General features: G+C 37.0%; 1 protein-coding gene across 2 annotated transcripts in view; it reads right to left on the bottom strand.

The window, feature by feature from the left end:
* The window catches only part of SYT1 (synaptotagmin 1), a 338,118-nt gene that overhangs the window by 237,883 nt on the left and 74,119 nt on the right, over window positions 1–26,116 (bottom strand). For both annotated transcript variants that reach the window (XM_052667309.1, XM_052667308.1), the window contains exon 2: window positions 22,496–22,607. The gene's annotated coding sequence lies outside the window, so the exon portion shown is untranslated. The remainder of the gene's footprint in view (window positions 1–22,495; window positions 22,608–26,116) is intronic.

Raw genomic sequence — 26,116 nt, forward strand, 5'->3', positions numbered from 1 at the left:
ATTGATTTAGGTGGACTGAAATTACATGTTTGAAAATAATCAGAGTTCATAGATACATAAACTAAAAAGCTTTTAATTTATCCTGATAGAGAAGGAATTTGGCAACATGATTCATTTACATTCCAGGGCACAAACATTATTAATATACAGGTCAATGAAGAAGAGAGTTGACCTTCCAAATAATTTGTTTTAGTTTTGAACTGTCAGATTCTATATACAAGCTATGAATGTAGTACTCAGTCTCTTGCCATATAAAGTGACATGGGCTTTGTTTCCCCAAATGGGGTTTTGCAGAAGCTCAGAATGTGAGTGTCACTACACTGTGAAGTGTGGCATTCTAAAGCAATTTGTAAGGTTATTGGTAGAAAAGATTATTCCGTTTCTGTCAGTGTGGAGTTGCTGCTAATAAAATGAGGTATAAAAAAGGAATATATTTTATACAAATAAAGACTGAAATAGCCTTTCTATATTCTTTCTCGTAATTATTCTCTGTCTATTGCAATACAAGGAAAAAGTTGCTGAAGGGAAGCTGTTGAGGGCAGACTTGGAGACAGCACAACAGCATTCTGAAAGCACTCTGTCACGTTGTTTAATGCAGATCCTTCTGTCAGATGCTCATAACACACTTTGATTTGTAATCTTTATGCTGAAGAGCTACATTACTGCAGGCTCCACTCACACTTTTAACTATTCTTTTAAATGAACTACTGGACTTAGGTCAACTATTCTGAACTACAGTAATTCATTAGTTACCTTAAAGAGATTATATTTTATAAAATATAGGTTAGTCAGTCAATATGAAGAATTGTTTACTCGTCTGTACAGATTAAACAAAAATTGTTTTGTTAAAGCTGCAAAACCAAGCAGTTGAAAGTTTAGAAATGTGCAGCCTTCATTCTGCCCCCTGGTTAATCTATCCATCACACTAAGTTATTCAAACTTCACCAGAATTTCATATCCACATTACGAATTTCTCAGAGGATATGTTAGATTTTTCAAAGCAGTTCATAACAACTGCTTTATTTTTATTTTATTTTTCATAAAGCGGGCAAATAAATTAGTATCACAAGTAGAGTTTGATGTTTGAACCATCAAAAGCTGCAGAGCATATTTCTACCATACACTTGAACTGTTCTAAATGGTAGTTACACAGTTGAGAGATGAAAGATGGTATTCCAGCTGTGAGGAGCTCAGGTTGAATTTTGTGCCCATCTGGAAGATCTATGAGATGATAAGAGACAGAAGAAGGAAAGCATGGTTTTACAGAAGTCATGCAGTGGTCACAAAGCAGACATAAACAGAAAGAATCCACGAGGAATCTACGCTTCAACTGGATTGCTTAAGCAGTAAGCAGTATCTAGTATCTCAGTGAACCTGTAGCATTCTGATGAAGCTCTTCTGTTCCAGACTCAATCTTTCAAATCACAAAACCTTACTACAGAAGCTGCTAGAAAGTAGACTAACCCCATGGGAATTTCTAGCCAAACTGAAAAAAAAAAAAAACCAAGAAGGAGAGGATGGGAATTCAATTAAAGTTGAGCTACAAATAAATATTTTCATTATGTATTTCCCTTTTTTTTTTTTTTTTAGTTTATCTGCATGTTAAGAGACTTTAAGTAAGCAGAAAAATAAGAAAAAAAACGTTTTCCAGATATCTACAAACGCCATGTCAGATATTACTTTGACGGTGAATTTGCATGATCTACCAATCAGTTACAGGAATCCATGAATAATGCAAACACCGAAATGGATGTGAATAACGATCAGTATAAACTACTGAATCTACATTCTTCATCAACAGCATTCTGGCTGTGACAGGTCTTTTTTGAACAAACAAACAAAAAGATAAAATCATGACACTGCAAAAAAAGTGAGGCTTTGACATGAAATACGACTTCATATATTATGACTTTCTACAATACTTGACATTCATCAATCAAACAGTTCAAAAAAGCATGGCGCTTGACTGCAACCACAGCATGGTCAAACTTGGGCTTGGAAAACTGTGTGAGTTTGGTAAACTTTCAATTCTTCACTGTAAGCAAAAGACTAATTTTAATAGACTGCATTTCAATCACAGCATTTTGAAAGACAAATGCAAAGTTCTTCTCTAGGGCCTTAAGATAGTTTTATAAATAGAAGAAATAAAAACTGAATTGCAAGAGAACAAGTGAAAGCTGTTTTGGCGGTCTGGAAGAAAGAGTTTAGCTTGTAAATGTAGAAGTTATTATGAGTATGACACTAAAAAAAAAAGAGTGATAAGGTTGACGTACTACAAAAAGGAAAGACAACTGAAGGGTAAGGGGAAAGGCTGCATTTCTTTCTTTTATTATTTTTTATATGTCTGAGAAGAGAGTAATTTTTGGTTTTCCTCAGGTAGCGGAAAAGTAAAAGAAAGCCATTAAATAGCCAAGATGTCTGGCAGCTATTGATTATGCTTCCATTGAGTAAGAGAGGTAGTAGATTTTTCTTGTGATTATTGACTTTAAAATACCAAGCACATGGCCAAATATAAAATCTGAAAATCAATTGCAAAAGCTGCTATCAAGGAAAATAATTCAGAATAAGCAAAAGCCAAGGCTTAACGCTCCCTTTTTTTCACAGAATCACAGAATTGTAGGGATTGGAAGGGACCTCCAGAGATCATCAAGTCCAACCCCCCTGCCAAAGCAGGTTCCCTACACCAGGTCACACAGGTAGGCATCCAGGCAGCTCTTGAACATCTCCAGAGAAGGAGACTCCACCACCTCCCTGGGCAGCCTGTTCCAGTGCTCCGTCACCTCACTGTAAAGAAGTTCTTGCACACATTTGTGCAGAACTTCCTGCGCTGCAGTTTCCGTCCGTTTCCCCTTGTCCTGTCTCCACTCACCACTGAAAAGAGTCCAGCCTCGCCATTCTGCCCCCCACACCTTAGATATTTATAGACCTGGACCAGGTCCCCTCTCAGTCTTCTTTTCTCAAGGCTGAACAGACCCAGTTCACTCAGCCTTTCCTCATAGGAGAGATGCTCCAGGCCCTTCACCATCTCTGTGGCCCTCCGCTGGACTCTTTCCAAGAGATCCCTGTCTTTTTTGTACTGGGGAGCCCAGAACTGGACGCAGTGCTCCAGATGAGGTCTTACCAGGGCAGAGTAGAGGGGGAGGATCACCTCCCTCAACCTACTGGCCACGCTTTTTAATGCACCCCAGGATGCCCCAGTGTGCCCCACAAGGGCACACTGCTGGTTCATGGCCAACCTGTCGTCCACCAGGATACCCAGGTCCCTCTCCGCAGAGCTCCCCTCCAGCAGGTCATCCCCCAACCTGTACTGGTGCATGGAATTATTCCTCCCCAGATGCAAGACTCTACACTTGCTTTTGTTAAACCTCATCCGGTTTTTTTTTGCCCAGCTCATTTTTTCCAGTAAGCAACATTTACAATTCAAAATCCAGTCACAATAACAAAGACTAATGCATCTACTCAAGAACTCATTAATTCTAGAAATGTAGCTTTTACTCTAAATACAAGATACTGTCGCAGGTCTATGTTTCTGTCACTGCCTTTGTTGGCTAATATTTAAATTGATTCTGATTTTCAATAATCTGCCCATCTATTTTAAAAGTAGTATTATAGATTATATCAAACACAACAGACCTTTTGAACAGCACTGTGATTATAAATAGCATAAAAGATACACAGCTGTTCCAGTACAGACAGAGCTACTTCAAAGGCAGATAGAATGTGGAAAAAAAAATACATGCACATACAAAAATTTAATCCCCAAACCACAGTTTCAGCCCCAGTTGAAAGTTTCCTTTAGAATCAGTAACATCCATAATTGATGGTTATCATTACAGATATTAACACAGGCTTTTTACACAGCTGCTTGATGCTAAACCTAAAATGTGCTTGACTATGCTATCAGTCAAACTTGTACAGGAAAAATACCAATAATACTTGAGGAGCAGCTAAGAAATTGAAGGGAATCTTAACTTTTCATGATTTAATTATGTGTTCCAAATCAATTATCCTAAATATCAAAACAGGAAAACAAAAAAATTACTTAAAATGATGCTGTACCTCCTGTTCAAATGAGTTTGTCATGAACTATGTGAAGTTACCAGCTGATAAAACCCTCTCTTAGCACGGTCTTGGCTTTTACTAGTATTCTAACATAATGCATGTTTTATTTGTCATCAGAATGAGATGCAACTAATTATATAAACTTCATTAATATGATTTACATATTAAAAGAATAAAGAAAATATCACCATAATAAAGAGGGTCAGACAGGATAAGAATATGGACAGATGACAGCAACATGAAATTTAACGCAGGAAGTGTCACATAATTTGTGAAGATAAGCCAAGACCAACACAAACCTGCATTCATGTAACGTGGCAAAAAGCAGCAGTGGTCACTTGTACAAAGTCATGTGTAAAAGGTGTTTACAGAGGCCTTAGTGTGCATAAAGAAGGGGATTACTTATCAACTGAGAAATAATGGTTCAATTAAACAAAATCCTCATGTCAGAGAATATCTAACTTCTCTGGGTTTTAACCTTTGTAACACCTCTATATATTTTTTAAAGACTTAGTCTCTGAGTTTGAGTTTTTCCTTACAAAAATCAGATAAAACTGACTTAGCCACTTACATTTTCAGTGGCAGAAAATATGTGATAAAGGCAATCCTTTAGACAACATTCAAGAAAAGATCAAACCTGATGGAAGAAAATTGTTTACTGGGAAAGGAGGGAGAATGTGCATGAGTTGAAATAATCATAAGGCAAAGACAGTAGTACCTATTAAAAGGAAATCTAATGAATTCACAGTTAATATTTATGCCATTATGTCATGGGTCAACATCTTTTCAAAAATGAAATATATATATTGCAGAGAAAACCAATGAGACAAACCAAATTGCAGAGAAAACCAAATTAGACAAACTAAATTGTTCAGCCTGAAACATCTAAGCACTTTTTTACCCACTCAAAACAGTCCTCTCTTTGAACACGAGCTTTTCCCAAAACCATATTCATTTACCAGATAAGAAGAAACTAAAATATTCTTAAAACCTTCTGTAGCTAATGCTTATCATGCCAGCTTTAGTAAGTTTTGTCCTTTGCTTGAGTTCTGTGTTTTAAAAAAATCAAAAAAATAGGCACCACTTTTTCTCTTCAAAAGGAAGAACACTGTCTACAGCCTAACTTCTTTCTTTCTTGTAATTACAGTCTTCTTGCCTTCTCAGCTTTTGCTCACCTTTCACAAGTCTATCCTACTCTTCAACCATCCTTGTTTCTTACACGTCCAACAAAAACAGGCATGTCAAATATCTAAGTTATCGATTTCACACATTCTTTGAAGCTGCCCCCAAACAACGTGATCTTTATCAGGTCCCAACATAACCACATTCCGATCATAAAGAATCCATTATGTGAATCACAAACCCTAGTTCACATTCGCTCAGCTTCCACTACAACAATGTACAGTAATGGACAAAAAGGTAATTTTGTGATAAAAGCATTTCACACGGACATCTAAGTGCATCATTTGGCTGCAAGATCTGCACAGAACCACAGATTGTTTTCAGTGAGCAGAGAGCAAGAGAAAGCCAATACTGTCTTGTACCTAAAGAGGGTTCCAGCCTCTAATAATATGAATCTGAATACATTATATCTGGAAAGCACAAGCTGGGCTGATGCAGTCTACAGGAAATCTCAATAGGAAATTCCATTCATAATCTGATGATGTTCCAACATAAGCCTTCAGGTGATATCAGAAGACTATTTCAACTGCACTGATAGGAAGCCTTCTAACAGTAATGGAAATAACTCATGCACATTTTTACATCTGCTTGTTCTAGAATGTATCTGGGTATTTTATGCATACTCAAAGGTAAGGAAGGTAAGTGCTTACCACACAAAGAGAAAATTGACATAGAAATATTGTCTCCACAGAAAAAAAAAAGTGCTTAGGGGATTTGAAAAGCTTTCTCTTTGGACACACTCTTATCTTCCATATAACTCTCAACATAAGTTGCGAGACGCTAACAAAGATGTAGGTGCTGCTATCTCAAATTAAAAATTACTCACAATCAGTTGAAGCGAAAGAAAAAGAACATGCAAGAGGAAGAGTGAAAACAAACAAACAAACGTGGTTTTATCTTCACATCAAGTAAGATTATTAATATAAACAATAAAGAAAAAATAAACTAGATTAGAAATACTAGATTAGAAATACATTCCTATGAGATGTACTGCTAGAAGAAGATATCAACTACTATAGAAGTGGGTGATTTAGAAGTGTAACAGACTACACAACTTGGGATTGCGTGGTATCTGTGCATTAGTTAACAATTGTTAATACTTCTGCATCCACAAACTTTCCTATATTTTGTCTGCTATTCTTATTTAACACTAGGTCTTCTGCTAAAACATTACGAATGACTCTACACAGTATGTGAAACACCATTTCTAAATAAAAAAAATAATAATGCTGAGGCTAGGACTCTCAGAAAATGTGAGATTATAGCCTCTTTCGTACTCCCCACGCACTGAAAATATTACTAAGCTTTCTGCTCATAAGCATCCAAATAAATCTCAGTCCATAGCAGACAAAATGGGAATATTAAAAAGAAAAACAATACACAAAATATTTTTTACTTTAGAAAGATTTTAATTGGCTACACTTTACTCATGTTTGTCATATTTATCTTTTTTTTTTTCCCAAATGTAAATTGAATGACTATTTAATAACTAATTGGGTGAAGACAGCTCAATTTCAATCTTTAAACAGGTAAATTTAAAATTTATACACTCTAAAATTCAATGTACTTTGAATGCCAGCAACATATTAGATAGCCTATCACTATCTATTTAAGTTGTGAAGCCTGCTCCAGGGAAACATGAGGTCCTAAAATGTGATGTAAAGCATTTTTATTCCACTTATTTGAAGTAGATATTTCTGTTCCTGAACTTACTTTGTAATCTATCATAAAAATGAAGAACTACTTACATTCAGTGTTACTGACTCTCTACATACAGAATGTGACACATTATGACTGTGGTTGCAATATATAAAATTTCTAATATAATCTCAGGAATGATCTCGGCAATCTTGCAATCCAAATCTATCCCCATATATACAACAGACTGCTAAACATTACCACACGCTTATACATATACAAGGGCTGCTCCAAAGGTAATGCCTCCTATTTTATTATGTTGGCTCCTGACATGAACCAGCAAAGTGCACTTGCAGCCCTCAAGGTCATCTGTATCCTGGGCTGCATTAAAAAAGGGGTGGCCCGCAGGGAGAGGGAGGTGATTGTCCCCCTCTGCTCAGCTGTTGTAATGCCCCAGCCCTGTGTCCAGGCCACAGGCCCCCCACACAAGAAAGATGCAGAGCTCTTGAAACTGGTCCAGAGGAGGGCCACTAAGATGATCAGAAGGCTGGAGCACCTCTTCTATGAAGAATGGTTGAGAGAACTGGACTTGTTTAGCTTGGAGACAAGAAGGCTCCAAGGAGACCAAATTTGGCTTTCCAATACTTGAAGGGAACATATGAACAGGAGGGGAACAACTGTTTGCATGGGTTGATAGCGATAGGACAAGGGAGCATGGTTTTAAATGAGGACGGGAGGTTTAGGTTAGTTACTAGGAGGAAGCTTTTCACACAGAGGTGGTGATACCCTGGAACAGGTTGCCCAAGGAGGCTGTAGATGCCTCCATCCCTGGAGGCATTCAAGGCCAGGCTGGATGTGGCTCTGGGCAGCCTGATCTAGTGGTTGACAACCCTCCCCATGGTGGGGGGTTGAAACTAGATCATCTCTGAGGTCCTTTTCAACCCAGGCCACTCTATGATTCTATGATGATTCTATAACAGCAGAAAAGATGTCGGTGGTACGGCAGTAGAGGCTGAATCTTCTCACCCATATCCTGTTACCTTTCGTTGCTATATGACAGATGGCAGCAGAGAGACAGTCCAACAGAACAGCATCTGACATGGAAGTGCATTATGAAGCAAAGGTGGGTCAATGATTCCTCCATGTGAAAAAAATGGCAACCATTGAAATTCATGAACACTTGTTGAACGTTTCTGGAGACCAAACAGTGGCTGTGAGCACAGTGAGGCAGTGGGTGGTGCGATTCAACAGTGGTGACAGTGATGTGAAAAACAAGCTATGTTCTGGATAGCCATGCAGACTTTTTATTATTAACTCTTGTTAATCACCAACAAAAATGCACAGCTAATCATGATGACTATGTTAAAAAATACCGTTTTATAGCTGAGAATTTGTTCTATGAAAATAGAATTTTTGTGCTCCTTGTGTACTTTTAAAGACCTACTTGTATACACGTACATACACGAACAAGTTGAAACATCTCTGTATATACACGCATGAGCACACACACCTGCAAACCTAGAGAAAATATAACTGCAGGAGATATTCAACATATACATATACAGCCTTAAACATGAAAGTAATGAACAAGTTAATGATTTACAAAGAATTTCAATTACTGTCATTTCTGCTCTCATGCTTCTTAGGATAGGCAAAGAACATTATTCTAAGATTCCTACAATAATTTAGCAGCAGGGACAATGTGAGCATAAAATAAATATATGGTTTGGCAAGACTATACTACATTCACTACTAATGTTGATACGGATATTACTTGAATCAGATGGAGGCAAAAGCTTAGGGCAATTGAATAAATGGAGAACCAGACTGTTTACAGTTTAGTCACCTTGATTTTGAAGCTGATGCTCAAAATGGTTTCAAAATCAGAAAACACAGAGGGTACAAAAGAGATTATTCTAAGCATATTTTCAAGCATAGATAGTATGTAGTGGTTGATAGTCAGGTGCATACTCAATCCCTCATCTCGAAGCTAGAAACATATTACTATTCCTTGTCCAAAATCATACCTGCAAGACAGAATAAGTTATTCATGAAAGTAAATTATGAAGAATGAGTAGAAAGCATATGGCATGGCAAGTTTTAATTTACATCTCCAACTAACCCTCTGGGGCACTGCTCTGACATGTTTTATTCCTCTATGAAACTAAACCTTTCCATAGAATTTCTTTCCAAATTTGCATCTAGAGTGACATTATTTTGAAGTGTTTTTACTTCATCATTTTTATAGAAAAAAAGGCATTGCATCTTAAAACATGTAAATTTCTTTAATTATATAGAATAGTAAAAAAGAAGATTTAAAGAAAAAATTCAAAATGTTAAAATTTTCTAACGAAAAACTATTGGCTTATTTTATAACTCATGTTAATGCATGCAAATTAGACATTCTTACAATTTTTAATATAGAATAAAATGATCTCAAAAACATTAATGCTCATTTGGTTAGAAAAAGTCAAAAGAAAAAAAATAAGTTATATATTATGGGGAAGGAAAAATAATATATTTCTAACTTAACTTGCTTTTTAACATAAAAAAATATTCACACAGCAATTCATGAGTACACATTTTTTTCATTAGTATCTACATGAGAAGCAAACTAGAAATTGATTGACAGAAAGTAGTGTAGAAGAACTGTCTAGACCTAACTATATCATCGTAGAATAGCTTGAGCGGAAGAGATCTCAGTGATCATCCAGTTCCAGCTCCTCTGCTGTGGGCAGGGTTGCCAGCCACCAGATCAGGCAGTAGATGAGGTTGCCCAGGGCCCCACCCAATCTGACCTTGAACACCTCCAAGGATGGCGCATCCACAGTTCAACCTGTTCTGGCACCTCATCACCCTCTAAGTGTTATCCCTGACATCTGAATCTCTCTAATCTAAATCTCCACTCTTTTAATTTAAAACTGTTTCCCCTTCTCCTATCAGATTATGTAAAATGTCTGTTTCCCTCCTGATTATAAGCTCCATTATTATGAGCCTTCCCTTCCCTTACTGGGAGGCTGCAAGGAGGTCTCCTCAGAGCCTTCTCTTCTCCAGGCTGAACAAGCCCTGTGCCTCAACCTTTCTGCAGATAGTTTTTACTACCTTCTGGGCATCGATAACTAAAGATAACTAAATGGAGCTCATTGGTCTGCTCCTGCCAATCCATTTCTAACACCAATGTATTATGATAAACCAAAGACAAACTAAGTCAAATGAACTGGTTGGACATGACCTTAAGGACACATGAGGACACAAATCTATGCCTTCTGAAGTCAATTCACTTCCATCCACTGTCAGATTTCTACATTAAAACAGTATATTAGAATAAGTACAACTTCTGGAAATGATTGATCAAGCTTCAGCCAAGTTAAAAAAAAAAAAGTAAGGCACGAAGCAACTAAATCGGAATGTTGGGAGAGCACACTTATAAAAATGTTTGGCACTTCTGCTTTCAATCTGAAATAAGCTATGATACGAAACGGCTAAAGGAAAAGCAAAAATAAGAGTTTTATCCCAAAATTTATAAACTGTTCTGCAGAACATTTAATCAAGAAGGCAAGCTGAGTAATTTATTCAAATCTTCATCCTTATCTCTAAATATTACATCCCCTCTCTCACAAAACTATTTAAACAGACAAATATATGAAGAAGTCAATAATTCCACTGATTTAGTATCATATGTTATGGTGGCACTTTAAGGTACATAAGAGAACTACTGTAACATTGGGAAACATTCAGAATATAAATAAATTAGTGATGAACTTCAGACTAAAGCTGATATGAACCTGTTCTTACATGCACCACCATGTACAATGGTATACCAGAAAAAATAAGATCATGCTTCAAGAAGTCTACAAGGTTTTCTGCCTCTTCATGTTTACAGAGCGCAAATAGTTGACTGGCAATTTTCTTACAACTATAAAGCAGCATAAGAAATTTGGTATGTGACCCTTTTGGGGAATATGAGTTATTTCCTACTGAGAAATTACCTATTGTTTAATGGAAAGTCATTGATCTCTGCCCACCACCTGCTTAGTCCGACTGCTTATTTAACACATTGGGTGATAGCAACACTTCATCTCAGAAATTACCCTTGCTGAAGCTAATGAACACCATGTTGCAACTTTAACTAGATTCAGATTTATCACTAGCCGTAGCCAAGCTGAGTTCTTTAGTTGCTGACAGAAACCAGCATGTTTGGCTAGCATTTTAATCCACAAATTATCTCACTGAAATCAACATAATCAAACGTGTAGAAGTTGTCACAACGATTCTGGAATACAGTGCCTATTTCAAGGTGTCATCATTTCAAGAGATCTACATACAACACTTGGATTTAAGAAAACATGTTTAGGATGCCATTATGCTACCACGAGTAATTCACAGACACATATCACTATCTGTAAATCTCAGAGTAGATCTGGCTGTAATGCCTATGTGAAATGTCACTGCTAACCTGTATTTCAAGAGGAAAAACAATCTCCTGGACTTTGCTCAAAATTACTTATATATGAGTAAGACATTCTCCTTCCCTGTAGAAATTTTGTTGGAAATGCCTGATCAAGAAATTTACAGATTCAAAAGAATACCAGCAGACACAAGTTATGTAGAAGACTGCTGCCCAGGCACTTGTACTCTTTGAAGTCTTCTGTATTTTCAAGGAATGTACTGGTGTGGAAGCTGACTTGCAGAAACCAGACTGAGAAACTGGCTGCTCAGCACTATCTACCCAACTTCTTTCATAGAATCATGGAATCATAGAATCACAAGGTTGGAAATGACCTATAAGATCATCTAGTTCAACCGTCTCCTCATCACCATTGCCACCATAAGCACTAAACCATAGCACGCAGCACGTCGTCCAGATGCCTCTTGAACACTGCCAGGGTCGGCGACTCCACCACCTCTCTGGGCAGCCATTCCAGAGCCTGACCACTCTCTGAGAGAGAAAGTTCTTCCTTATGTCCAACCTAAACCTCCTCTGATACAACTTGTGGCCATTATCCCGTGTCCTGCTCGTAGCCTGAGAGAAGAGGCCAAATCCCTCTTCACCACCATCTCCCCTCAGGAAGTTGTACAGTGCAATGAGGTCTCCCCTGAGCCTCCTCTTCTCCAGACTGAACAATCCCAGCTCCCTCAGCCACTCCTCATAAGACTTGTGCTCCAGACCCCTCACCAGTTTTGTTGCCCTTCTCTGGACACACTCCAGGGCCTTAACATCTTTGTGCTGCTCAAAAAACAAACAGAACAAACATTCTTAAGCAGCCATAGGAATAAGCCAGCATTATACACACAGCTGCACACGTGAATACATGCTTCTCAAACTTCCCATACAACATTATCCACACAAGAACACAAGACAGAAACTTGCAAGGTTGATAGCCTTCCATACTGTTTACAGATGAAAATAAAATGCATGTTTTAAAACACTGTTGACTATAGCAAGATCTGAATCTATCTTTCTTTTAGCAGCTGATACAGTGAATGTATTAATACAGAAATAACCATTTGGTTACTAGTGGAAAAGAAGCAGCAGAATGCACAGCAGCAGAGATATTAAAAGAAGATTCATTTTTATATTTGTACATCACTGTGTGGTAAAAACAAGTGTTTATTTGCTGGGTGATTTTTGAGCTCAAAATTATACCAGGCATACTCTTGTATATGAATGATGTATTGGCAGCAGTGGAATGAAATTTTGGAGCAAACACCCTTCATTTATAAATTAGTTTGTGCTGAAACAATTTGTCAATCTTATTTAACTGTTATTTCCTGCAGAACAAGAACACTAACTGATGCAAGTTAGAGTTCTTCTGTCAAATAAAAGCAATAACAGCTGTCTTTCACACACAGTACAGTAAGAATACCTTGCAACTTTGTTGCCAAAACTGATAACATATTGTAAGGATGCTATCATGTCTCTGTTCTTCTGTCTCTGAAAATACAGCTATGTTCTCCTTAGCTTCTTGATAAAAACTGCAATTTTTATTTACAGAATAGAAAGGAATCCCACTTCAATGCAGCTATCTGTCCTAACATGGAGGTGATGGACCAATATGACAAGATGGGAGCTCTCTTCCCTTGTCCTTAACTGTTCCCTCCATCACCATTTTTATCATTACTCCATAACACTTTAAACTTTACATGTGAAAACCCATATACACCACAAGTCCTTGACTGTCCTACTTGCTTACTGTTCTCTCAGTCACCATAGCAGATGCTCCTGTCCATTCTTTCCTGTATCTGCATACTTAAAAAATCTATGCCATAGTGTGTATTACATGTCTTCTCTTGGACATCACCCAGGGGCAGATAATTGGAGAGTAACAGTTGTTTGCTGCTGAGCTTTTTTATTATAGATCAAGCTGTACGGCTTTGTGTGCTTTGGTCAGGAGATTCCCAATGGTTATGCTACTATAAACCACTTGCAAGCCACCACAAAAGTTGGACCTGGTATGAGAACTGAAATGCTTAAAGCCTTTCATACCCAATGTGCATTTTTTCTGTCTAAGGAAAATATATCATCCCTGATCACTGGATCTACATCTCCCATATCTGTGATGAGCACCCCATCAAGGATATGGTTTTCCCACAGCTGTACCCAGCTAATTTTATCAGAGAGGCTGTTAAATAATCGTATGACAAGTTCAGAAAATTCTCCACACACCATGCGCAGACTCTTCTGTGGCACACAGCATAGCTTAAAATCATTTACTGCATCTATCAAGGACTACTGACAGCCTATCAGAAGGGCAAAAATTCTACATTTTTCACACAACAGATTGACAGCATTGTTCTATTCAGATCAGATGCCTTGACAGTGAAGCACACAGGTCTCTCCTCATGGTCTTCAGTCAGCACCGAATCTGGCTGCACAAGTCAAGAGCTCCAAAGTCAAAGCCTCAGAGTAAGACAAGTGTGCACATATAGCAATGTGAAGTCAAAACAGATATATATTCCTAAAAAGATATTGCAGCTTCTAAACAAATATTTTTGTTAGTAAGTATCTAATATATCATGTAGAGTAAATTTCCTTCCATGATTTGGACATGATTTCAGCAACTTCAGAAATTATTTCAAATTTTGTCAATTCCATTCAGACTTAAAATATTACCTATTTGTAGCATGCTTTTCTCCATTTATGTAGTCTTATAATGAAAGCTTTTAAAATGAAAATGGAAATGATTTCTGGTGTACTGAAGAGTAACTTCTTCAATTATAAGATTTAGAAAATTCCCATATTGAGAAGCTCTGATTATAAATACCTTGAAATTTGAATACCAAGGTCTACAAACAGCTTATTTTGGCTGGTTTGAGATGAACACAGGCCAAAAAAATGCCTTAAAATATTTTTATGATTCCTATGTAATCTCAGTGCCAAATTTACTACAATAATTTTTCTCTCTCAAATCACTGACATTTTTTTCTGATTCAAAATTATAGTCTTTTATCAACCAACAATGCACTTTTTACTTTTTCAGAACCAAACAAAGTAAAACAAGCATAATACAAATTGTATTGTAGACACAAAATAAGAAATTATTGGGCAAATATATTTGAACATAAAAACCATCCAAGTTTGTTTTTTTCTGTGACATGTCTAAATTAATCTTAGTCCAAATACTTCCAATCTTAGTCTGAATACTTCCAATATGCACCTAGACAATACATACAATGGACAATTATTGTCCATTTCATTACTCACAAGTATCTCACAGAAAGTCACATATTTAAATGTTTTCCGTATAAAAACATCCATCACTTTAAAACTTTTAAATTAGAAACTACAAAGCAAGAGTTCTATCTATAGCTGCCTGTATTTACATGCGCAGGTTTTTAACGATTGGGTTATTATACAGATGAGATCGAGTTCTGTGTTTGCAAACCTACACTTCTTTTCAGCTAACCGCTCTTATCTATAAACAGTAGATTATAAAGACTATTTTCTTGCTTTTGCACTGGTTTCTTATTGCTGTCACATCTTCTAGAATTTGTAGAAAGAACCCAAGCCTTATGTGCCTTGAAAAGTTTAATTACTGTAGTTATGAAGAGAGATAACCAGGGTGATTAGGAATTAACAGTATATTCCAAAAAATGTTTGGAAAAGGGAATAATATCATGAATGAACAAGAAGATCTGTCTTGGCTCACTCCTTGTTCGGACAGTGATTTATTTGGTTTTGTGGACACGCTTCCCATCCTAACACTGCTTTTATGATCTCTGTTGCCTGAGATATCTGAAAAGCTAAGACTCATGCAAAGCCTTGATGGATGGATGTCTAACTAATGCATGTAGCCATTACTTTGTATTCTCCTTCTTTATTACATTTTCAGAATCAAAAGGAGATAAGCATTACCAAAACCCACTGTTATCAATATCAAGGAGACATACACACAAAAGATGTTTGAACAAAATGAAATTCTACATGTCAGTAGTAGACAAGCTGCTGTTGGAAAATGCCAGATAATTAAATTTTACCGAGAACCACCAATTTTGGACCTCTCACAGTGATGTGATCTGTCAGGCACAGATAAGAATTTGTATTTTAAAAATAGATAAGGTTTCCATATAATATTTTTTTTAAAAAGGTGAGAACAAAATAAATCAGTTGTTTGTACAAACAGTTCCAACCAGTCTGTCATAATATAAAGGACATTGCTTGGGCCAGTATGTCTCTGACACTGTGAAATATATATTATAAATAATAAAGGAAAGAATCAGTGTTAACACAACTTTACCACGGAAATCCTGGGACAACAGCAGAGGATGAATTTCATCTCAGGAAAGTATTCTAATCAATGGTCTGGAGAATATACAGCAATAAAACAGCAGGTGGGCACCAGAAAGGGACATGGCAGAGCTGCCTGACCCTGGTCATCCACCTGTCACATCTTATGATCACCTTCAGCATGCTCTGGGGTTTGCCGTCTCTGTGGCACTGAGGTCTCCCTCTGCCACTCCTAATACATCATGGACATGCAAATTTTGGATTCAGTGAAATTTAAAAAGTTAAATATTACTTTCTGGGGGAACACAAGAAAAACTTTTCAGAGCAGAAGCTGTGGAGCAAGATAAACAGCATGAGAACCAAGGTCATCTCTAGAAGACGAAAGAACATCTGACGGCTCTGACTGGACAAGCGGTTGAAGAGTGTTTTGTAGAATGCTCTGTTGACATGTATAAATAGAGCAGTGCTTAACAATAAAGCAGACTAACAGCTTTTAACCACACTGGTGTGCTGTTGTGTCTCCAGCGCATCCTGAGAGTCCAGAGACTTCCCCACAACTTTCGAATACATCATGGGATTTATTCTGTTTGTACTTATCATGGTACTTAGAAAGAAGAGCTCCCTTGCAACTGGTATTGTTACATGAACACAAAATAGGTGGCTGTGAGATCAGAAAAAAGTTTCAAAGTTCCAAAGATTATTCAAGAAGAAAAAGTTTTCAAGACTATCCTGAGAAAATTACCTTTACTATCACTCACTGTTTGAACTGTTTGAGAGAAGACCTGGTGTATGGGGTGTGCATACATAGGTGTTGTCTGGGCTGCAGGGCTCCTCTGCAGGGCTCCTCTGTGAGGAGAGGCTGGGTGGCCCCGTGCTGGACACAGCTGGGCCAGCAGCCAAGATGGTGGTACCTATAGGAATATGGATTAGGAAAGGGTAAAAATACAAAACAGCAGAGAGGACTGAGGAAAAAAAGCGAGAGAAACAGCTCTGCAAACAACATCAGTGAAGAAGGAAGGCAGAAAGTCTCCAGGCACCAAAGCAGAGCTCTTTTCAATCCTGTGAAGCAGGCTGTTCCTCCACAGACCATGAAGAGGACCATGCTGGAGCAGATAATCACACTGCAGCCCATGGAAAGCCACGATGGTGCAGTTACTGAAAGATAGTTCTTTAAGGAAGGAGCCATGGTGGAGCAAGGAAAAGTACGAAGAGGAAGAAATGGCAGAGGAAAACTGCTAGGGACTGAGCACAGCCCCATTTCTCTGCCCTCTGTGCTGCCTGGGGGCAAGGAAATGGAGGAGCTAGAAGTGAAGGAGTGAAGATAAGCCTGGGAAAAAGTGGTGACTATGGAGCTGATGTCACAGTTTTTTCTTTCTCACATCCAAATCCATTTTAATTAGCAATAAATGATTGGTTCCTGTCTTTATTCTGACCTATGAGTTTTTCCATCTTATTTTCTCCCCATCCTGGTTGAGGAGGGGGGAGTAAGAGTGTCTGAATGGGCATCTGGTGGCCAGCCAAGGTCATCATCCCACCACACCTAGATATCCAATCTGGGAACTAATATTACTAATTTGGGTAGCTCAGTTATATGGAAGTGACTGGAGCTCATTATCCATTGCACTACAGAGCATGCTGCCATTAGTGATGTGTCATTTGCTGCATGGAAGGAGAATGGTGGTGTCGGCACCACTCCCTTCTGTCCTTCTATGTAAGCTGAGTACTGGAATGTTTTCAGGAGCTGCTTAAACAGATATACGGCTTTGCTGCCGCCAAGACAGATGATATTCTGCCCTACTTCCTACATGCACATAACTATTATGCCTTGTGTGTCAGCAACACGACCTGTCTGCTGAAAACTATTCCGTTAGATCTTAAGGCTGGAACAACAAAGGAGAGCAAGATTACAATTTGCCAGCAAAAGCGTAATTTTAGGCTATCATAAAACTACAGCCTGAGACTTCTTCAGAGTCTTGATTTCCAATCTACCTTACAAAATAACTAGATAGGTTTGATCCACAGCTGTTCCCCTACCTCTATACCAGAGATATTTAAAATGCCCTATGTATACCAAATACAAGGATTTTTTTTCTTTTTTGAGGCAACTTATCACAAAATTTTATGTGTATGACTTGACCAACCCTATGTTGGGAGCAGAGGACATTTCAAACCACATTAAACTTATCTGCCTCATCTTTGCAACCTCTTTTTGACCTCTGACAGCAACAATTATTTCAAAAATTGGTGTAACCTCCTGCAGTAGATATGTGGAACACGACTGGGTCTATGAAGAGAATTGTTATCCACTTATTTATTTATTACACCCTACATGCGTTTTTTCTTCCCGTTAGAATCTTGCAAGAACTTACTGTTACAATTCTTATTACAATACAAATTCCCAGTAGTTTTGATTTCTGTAGACCTCTTGGCTTCTTCCTGTAGTGATAAGGTGGACCTTCTACCCAAGGAGTTAAAAACATAATATTCTACCTAGGTATAATATGCATTTGTAAATACTTGCTTTCTCCACAAATCCAAGGTTTTTCTCTTCTTTCCTTTTCCTTTTTTTTTTTTTTTTTTTTTTTTAAGTTCTTTTAGTTTTGGGGATTTTTTTTGCCTGACAAAAAGTAAAGTCATGTTCCCCCCCCACCACATAAACATATGCAGGAAAATGAAGTCTATTTCCTGACCATCACTGATGCTGAGATTGACTGGGAAAAACAGCAGGGACTCCAAGTACCACCTCTGGCTCAGTGAGCTGACTGTTTGATTGTTCTCATTTTATTTAACTGCTATGTATAATTGCTGCAGTTTTAGATTGTAGCACAATATATGCAGCACTGTGGGAAGAAAGAAACCTTTTTTGCACCAGCAATTTCATTCTCCTTAAAATGGAGAGTAAGACCGACACTTAACTACACGGCTTTATGAAAGTTTTATTTTTGCACAAAAAATCCCTTGGTATGTCTGATTCATTCTCCATGGTCAAAAACCAGAAATCTCATTGCAACCTGTGTTGCCACTATAAGATGGTAGGTTACTTTCCACCAAGCACGTTATGAAATTTCATGTTTCAAGAGATTAAATGAAGTAAATTTTGCATTACGGTGCTCTCTATTTCTAATAGATTAATGTATCACAGACCTACGCAAAAATCAATTTTCATTGTTGCTTAAAGGTTTACCTTTAGGATGGAAATGATTACAGAAGGCAAGATGCATCCATCTACAAACTAAGGATTTTCATTTATCAGTGGAAAGTTGGCTCCCAGAAGACAAATTAAGCAAAGTATTAGGTCAGGGAAAAGAAAAAAAAAAAAGAGTTAAAAATATAAAAAACTGTAATACAAACCACCAAAAAGAAATGTTAATACTTAATACCTACTGAAAGCCTTTCTTATCAGACAGGTCTACAAACAGTAGCAACAGTGTTCACCTGTAACGTTGGCATTCTTTGCAACAATGCCTCAGTTCTTGATTCTTGAACAGTACCACAAAAGTATGCGAGCGTCTTTCCAGTACACAGGACTTTGTCACCCAGAAAATCCAGAAGCATAATACAGTCATTTAAAAACAAAACAAACAAAAAAAAGGGGATAAATTGGGGAAGCACCATTTTTCTCTAACAAGTTAAAGAACAATCTCCAGTTTGTGATGAGTTTTACATTAGTTTGTAATGCTCTTTTTTTAGTGAGATATGTTGTGTGTAAGTCCTAAGATATTCTCCTCCAGTCAAATTCACAGACTGACGAGGAATTTCATATGGAGTCCTACTTGCTTCACCATGGTTAGCGGAGTAAAATCTGCATGAGAATGAAACAGGAATTCCAGAACTAGTTCTTGGTTTCCTGAAAAGAACTCATGAGAGTGTTGCTATAAACTAAAATGCTTTTTTTTGTATAAATGGGGTCAGAGCACTGAATGTAGTTGGTCTGGGGCCTCCTTGCTCTAGCCTTTACAGGCATTCCTCTGTGCTCTGTGAGGAGCACCACTCTGCATTTCCTGAATGCCTGAACCAACTACATTAGAACTAACAACTCCTATAACAGGACAAATGCTATTATCCTCATTCCTATCATCACATAAAAGCAAAAAGTAACACAAAAATTGAAACACTAAACATATTTCCAAATGGAAAGCAGTATTAAAGAGACAATGTATCAAAAACATTCAAATGATCATTTTTAATATTTTAATGGTTTTTTTAAATAGGAAGATTCCTTGTAATGCTTAACCATCTGCAATTATTTTGTGTCTCAGTAAAAACTTTCTAATGTTGAAGAAGTCTTAGAAGGTACTTCCTTATGACTCTGCTTATGAATGCATCCCATTTAACCCAATCTGTAATGTAGTACATAGACACCAAAAATACTTAAAGAACTTCCAAAGAAATTTTGTGAATTAGTTGACAGATTAAAAAGCATTTCCAGTTGAGATCTGTGCAGAAGATCCTCAGGATTTGTTGCATCTTTAAGTGTTTGTTGTGGATTTTTTTTAAAATATTCTTGGGGTCATTCATATTCATTTTTTGTTTGGAATTGCTTTTCCTCTTCATATTTACCTTATAGACATCATTCTATTTCGCATTCCTAAGAACTTCACTGTAGGTCATGGGTTTATGTGTATAATCTCCTTAGAAGCAATCCACCTCAGTGTGTAAGACAGTCAAATGTGCGCACGAATCTTTGAAGCTATTGTTCAGATAGAAATTCAGGTCTCAAAACATTTGCCTTCATTTAGATTAGTCTGAGTTATCTATGATAACAGATTTAAACATTGGTGACTTTACTCCTAGACACATTCATAGTCAGTATTTCATATTCTCAGAACAAAGTGCCTGTAACTGAGAGACACAAGATGGTAAACAGAGATGGAAATTAATTTTATCACTGTGATGAATACACTGCTACTTCAATCAAAATTCATTTGCAAGGTTTGGTGGAACATGAACAGATGCTGGGGAATTATAAAATAAAATATTTTTTCAATATCTCTCTCACTCTCTCCCCTCTTTTTCCACCGAGAATTCAGCACAGAGCTGTACTTTGTTTTATTACTGAAAATAAAAGGTAGGCTTTGGGCAAAATGACAGCCACTGCAAAAGTCACACATCAAGACTTAGTCTCACAACAATCTGCTCTACAATTCGAAAGAATAGTATTCTCTCCAAGTGAGTTATTTTCCTTGGGGACAATTTACTTTGAGGACATATTGCTTTGCATTTTCTTGTGGCCTTTCCTTTGTTTTGTGAACTTTCGCTGAAAAGTGCCCTGACATTGTCTCTACGTGTTGCTGCTTTCCATTTGACCTGTGAATGATCTGCACTTCCACAAGCTCTCTGTGAAACATCTGCACAAACAAACAGAGAAAGTATAAAAAGCTGTAACCCAAATGAAGCCTTAAAGCCCTTGTAAGTACAAACAATTAACTGGTATGGGAACTGTGACATGCAAACAGAAGCCCTGTAAGTATCTTCAGACAGTGTTTTCATCCATTAAAAGGGTGATTTCTGTGCAATGTTTCACTGAAATTGCATCAAGCCTGGCAATTATAAGGAATCTTAATAGAACAAGATTGTTTCTCTTACTCTCCTGCTCCCTGGAGGAAACATCAAAGCAACTGGCTGAAGACAGGCTATCGACGCTACAGCAAGCAACTCTACTTTGATTTCACATACTCAGAAAAGTATTCCCACAGTTTCTTAAGAACAGCTTTTGGATTAATTTTAAATAGTCACCAAGTGAAGCAGATCTGAAACAAAGCTAAAAAGGGTAGTAATGTATTTTCACTGTTGATTGTTGAAGCATTTTTACATGAAACAGCTGCAATAACAAATTAATTTCCAAATGTTGTATCATTAAACAAGAATAAGAGTTAAGTGACCTTGGAACATCTCTAAAACAAAATACATTCAATTTTCCATCACTACCACAGTTAAACAGATTTAAATTAGTGGAATGAAGAGGACTTTTACTTACTGATACCTATGAGTACTGTGCATTTTTACTAATTGTCTTTCAAGAACGAGTAATAGTCTCTTCCCAACATGATTACCTTACAGGAAATAAAGACTTCATTAGTAAATATATTTATGTCTGGACACTACTGCTCACTATGAACATAATCATGATGTAAATTTAATTTTATTCTCCTAAAATCTGAAAAGTCAAAATATAGGGTCTAGAATGCAAGACTGATGTTATAATCACAGCTATCACAACTGCTGATTTCAATGTGCTGTCTACATCACTGGTACAGGAGCTTATGAAATGACTACAGCAGTGACATGAGTGACTGGTGGAGACGGAGTTCTACAAACATTAGCTGAAATGGAACTCATTAGCTAAAAATGCATGGGAGACATTATATCTACAAGCTGAACGATCTCAGTAATGTAGTATATGCAGCTCCCATTGCTGAAGATATTCACACACAAAAATATATGAGCACAGACTACTGAATGGATAAATCAGACAAATCTTAGTAAGAAATGATCTGTATACTGGTGCACAATGGCAGATGCCACAGCATATTTTTTTATGATGCAAGGCTGCTCAAGATTATCTATGGATAATGAACCATGACAGCTTGGGATTTCACAAAATGCAAGTTGATGGCGAGAACAGGCAAAAAATACAATTATTTTATGAACAGCCAACAAATGCACACAAACTGCTTTTTTGTCTTTCGTGTCATTTTGAAATAATTACATCTTCCTACAAATTATATGTTCACCAACCTAATATCTACTAATATCAGACTCTACATCTGAAAAAGCTATGACTTTAAATCATTTACTACCTCCATTTTATTTCTAGGAAAGCACCATTCATTAAAGCATTAACAGAGTACTGAAGGTAAAAGAATCCATGCTTGTTTAAAATACCTTATATGACTGGCATCAACACAGTTTTCTTTTCACAGGGAAATCTTGACAGGCTCTGTCAGTCAGTTTGTAGTTTCTTCACACCTCAGAAAATGTCCTTTTTCTTTTCTCCCTTTAAAAGAACATTAAGACATTCCATGTAAACACCTCCTGTACCTACACAGCTGTATTTTCCATCTTTGCTCACAAGCAATTGCTGCTTAACAAGTATTTTAATTATACTTGGTTTGTTCAGTGCCTTTCAGCTTCTGATTGTCTGAAGTTGATAATCACGGAAGTTAACCAGCTTGTTAAAATACACAGAAAAAAAAGACATGAACAAGTTTCCTTCATTGTCGACTCATTTAATCTGTGTGTGCTTTTTTTTGTTTTGTTTTTTTGTTTGTTTGTTTGTTTGTTTGTTTTCCCCTAACGTGCTCCAATATTGTATATATCTGTGGATTTACTCCGTGAGCCAAGCGTGGTCAGTTTCAGTGATGTCACCTGCAGCATATTTTCCTGCTGCTGTGTCCCCACAGGGTTCCTTAAATTAGCATGCTCTCTGATTTCATTTGATACCAAAAAGATCTGGAATTGTATGTTTTCTATGTAGTGTTTTGTTGTTGTTGCTGTTTTGTTTTTCCCCTTTTTCTATACACAAATAGACAGTTCAAAACAGTTGGCTTTCAAGGGCAAAAGTGATCAAAGAAAATTCAGTCTTCAGATTTGAATAATTTCTGGAACTACTCAGCTTATACTATACATTATTTTTCTTCTACAGAGTCTCAGATTCCGATAAATGAAGAGAATTCACCTAGTTTTTTCCCCTCAGCTCAGTCTAGAAGCTCCAGCAAAGACTGAATGCATACTGTGCTGGACATCGTTTGAATAAGACTGTTGGAGATCTTTCAAATCTTAATAAACCAAATCCCTGAGATGGGCAGAGGATAGGAAGAAGTGATAGCAACATGTTTGTAATATAAAAGGAAGTTGAGTTACACAAAATTAATATGCTGAATGTCACAGAAGAAATCTAGCTTAAGGAATCTTCTCAGTCTTAACTATCTTGAATTGTTCAGTGCCTTCACCATTCACCACAAAAAGCTATCATCAGGGCTCATATCTTGCACATGATGATACTATTATTTTTCTTAGTATGAGATATGGACATTATTTCATTTTGCAGGTCTTGGCAACAGTTAAAACAGTAACAATGCCTAGAAATAGGAATATTTTATGCATACTCCAAGTTTAATTGCATACTGTGATCTTTAATGCAAATACTTCATTGAATAATTCAGAAGTTTATTGAAAGCATTTTTAATGTTTTGAAACTCATTTTTGACTAGTTGCACTTTAAGAAATCAATGTTATTAACTAAAGCAGTAAAAGCAATGGTATTTTCTATAAATACATAATTAGCTTTCTAAATTTTTTAGGGAGTCCGGCTTACATTAACAAAGAATATTGCACTGAATTTACCGTCACAAAAATTATGGGGCAAAAAGGATTTACACTGCCATGCAATGTAGAAGGAAATGAAGAAGGAAGAGGAAGGCAATATTCTCCATATAACTCCAGAAGCAAGGGCTTAAGAAATAAAGATCAGGAATAGATAGTTTAAAAACACAGTGGACTATTATTTTGTACCTTGTGGCTGTCTGGATAGAATATATTTATTTAACTAAACAACAAAGTGAAATTTAACTTACCAGAGCCAAACTGCAACAACACTCTTGCAACACTCAAAGTTCAATTCAACCTCTTTCTGATAGTCTCTAATAAAAAGCCAGATATTTCAGAGCGGAGTTAAGCTTATCTAGCACCTATCTTGTTTGTTCAGGGAATTTAAAGGGTCCCTCCTTCCTGCTGGTTGAGCACTTTGTAATTTGTATACCAGAGTACATCCTTATGTTTTGGTTTCTATCACAGAATGGACTGAAAACAGTGATGTTTAACACCTAATAGTAGGTACTTATTTTTTATTCTCTGAGTTTTATTTCTTGAAACACACAGAGTCTACACTGCATGTTCCTATATACTGGAGCACAGTTCTCACTGAAGTCTATTCGATTGCCTTCCTGGCTCATTTCTCAACCTGTCCCAGTTCTCTCCAGCTAGAATTACTGTCAGATGCTAATGGACATATGTTGGCAGCAATAAGCCTGCTACCTGAGTATCCAATTCCTTATTCAATCTGTTCTCTCTAGAGCTTCCTGCCAAACCTCCTTTTGCCTGATCAGTCCCTGTTTCCCACCCCATGCCCAATTTGTATGTCCCTTCTCATTCTTTAGACTGACTACCAATCCAGTGCCTTTGCTCCTTAAGCCTCGGCCATCATCTCAGCTCAACACTGACAGTTTTTCTCCATTCTAGTGCTCTTCTATCAACTGGGATCCCTGTGGGGTACCATCAGGTACACATAAGCCCAACTCTCATTGCTGGAGCTGGCTCTTTCCTATCACAGGATATTCTTTTATCAACCTTCTTAGTCTTGCAATACAAGTGTCCTCAGTTACTCCACAGGGATGCAGTGTGTGCCACAGCCTAAGGAGTTGAGAGATGCTTGAGCATAGCCAACAGTGACTGATACTGGATGGAGACTTTACATCTTCAGTGTTAACAGATCCCTCCTGCTTCTTTGAAACCTGATGCTTTTTAAAAGCTTTTATGTTTGCTGATGTTCAAAGCCACATGCTATCAAAACAAGTAATCTAACTACGAGGCAGTAGACCTAATCATATATATAAAGCAATTTTCAAATATGCTTAGTTCTTTGTAGAGATATTAACTGCATTAAAAAATCCTAGCTAGAAGTAAATATTTCTAAGGAGGCAGCAGTCAGCATTTGGGAGTCAGAAAAACACAGATAACTTAATCAATAAAGTAAGTTTTAGTATGTTAATAAAGGTAGCAGTGAAACGTGATCCATGTTTCAACAAGAATTTTCAGGTTTTCTTGGAGGTTTCAAACTTCTTTTTACAAGTCCCTTGGGTAGCAGAATGAATCTCTCTCACTTATTGGATGAACAGTGCATAATACTTTGTGTAATGAAATTAAGCAGCCTGAAATGCATGTGAACATTACTAATGAGACAAAATGCATCACAAGTGAAAGTTTGCCAGAAAAATAGTATCTGGAAAACCTGTATGAATCTTCCATAGATATGCAAAACACAAACAAAACCAATAGGAAAAGAAATCTTCAAAAAGTTTATTTTTGCATTTTGCATCTTACTTTTTTAGTTGCATAAGGAAGATACTTAATCTTCAACACATTAACACATTAACATCCCCAGTAGCATGAATCTTTTGGTGAAAAAAACAGAAACAGAAAAAGAAGTTTGCAAGTAACATAAGATCATGGGAAAAAGCTTTTTTTGTTGATTTTTTTTTTTTTAATTAAGAAAGGTCAATGATCAATTTATAAAGGATGCTGCCAGAAACAGAGGAACGTGAAGATAAAGTCACTTTGTTCTTTTTACTTTCTAAGAAAACAACAACAAAAAACCTCCACAAATCAGGAGAATGGTCCACAGAAAAGATTAGCTGTTCATTTCTATAATTTCAGCTAAACAGAGGTATGGTAGCTTCTCTTTAAGGGGTGCTCCTGGGCTGAAGGGTACAATTCTTGCCTGCATGC

Source organism: Tympanuchus pallidicinctus, unplaced genomic scaffold (assembly GCF_026119805.1).
Source record: "Tympanuchus pallidicinctus isolate F22 unplaced genomic scaffold, pur_lepc_1.0 scaffold8, whole genome shotgun sequence".
In the NCBI taxonomy this organism is placed as follows: domain Eukaryota; kingdom Metazoa; phylum Chordata; class Aves; order Galliformes; family Phasianidae; genus Tympanuchus; species Tympanuchus pallidicinctus.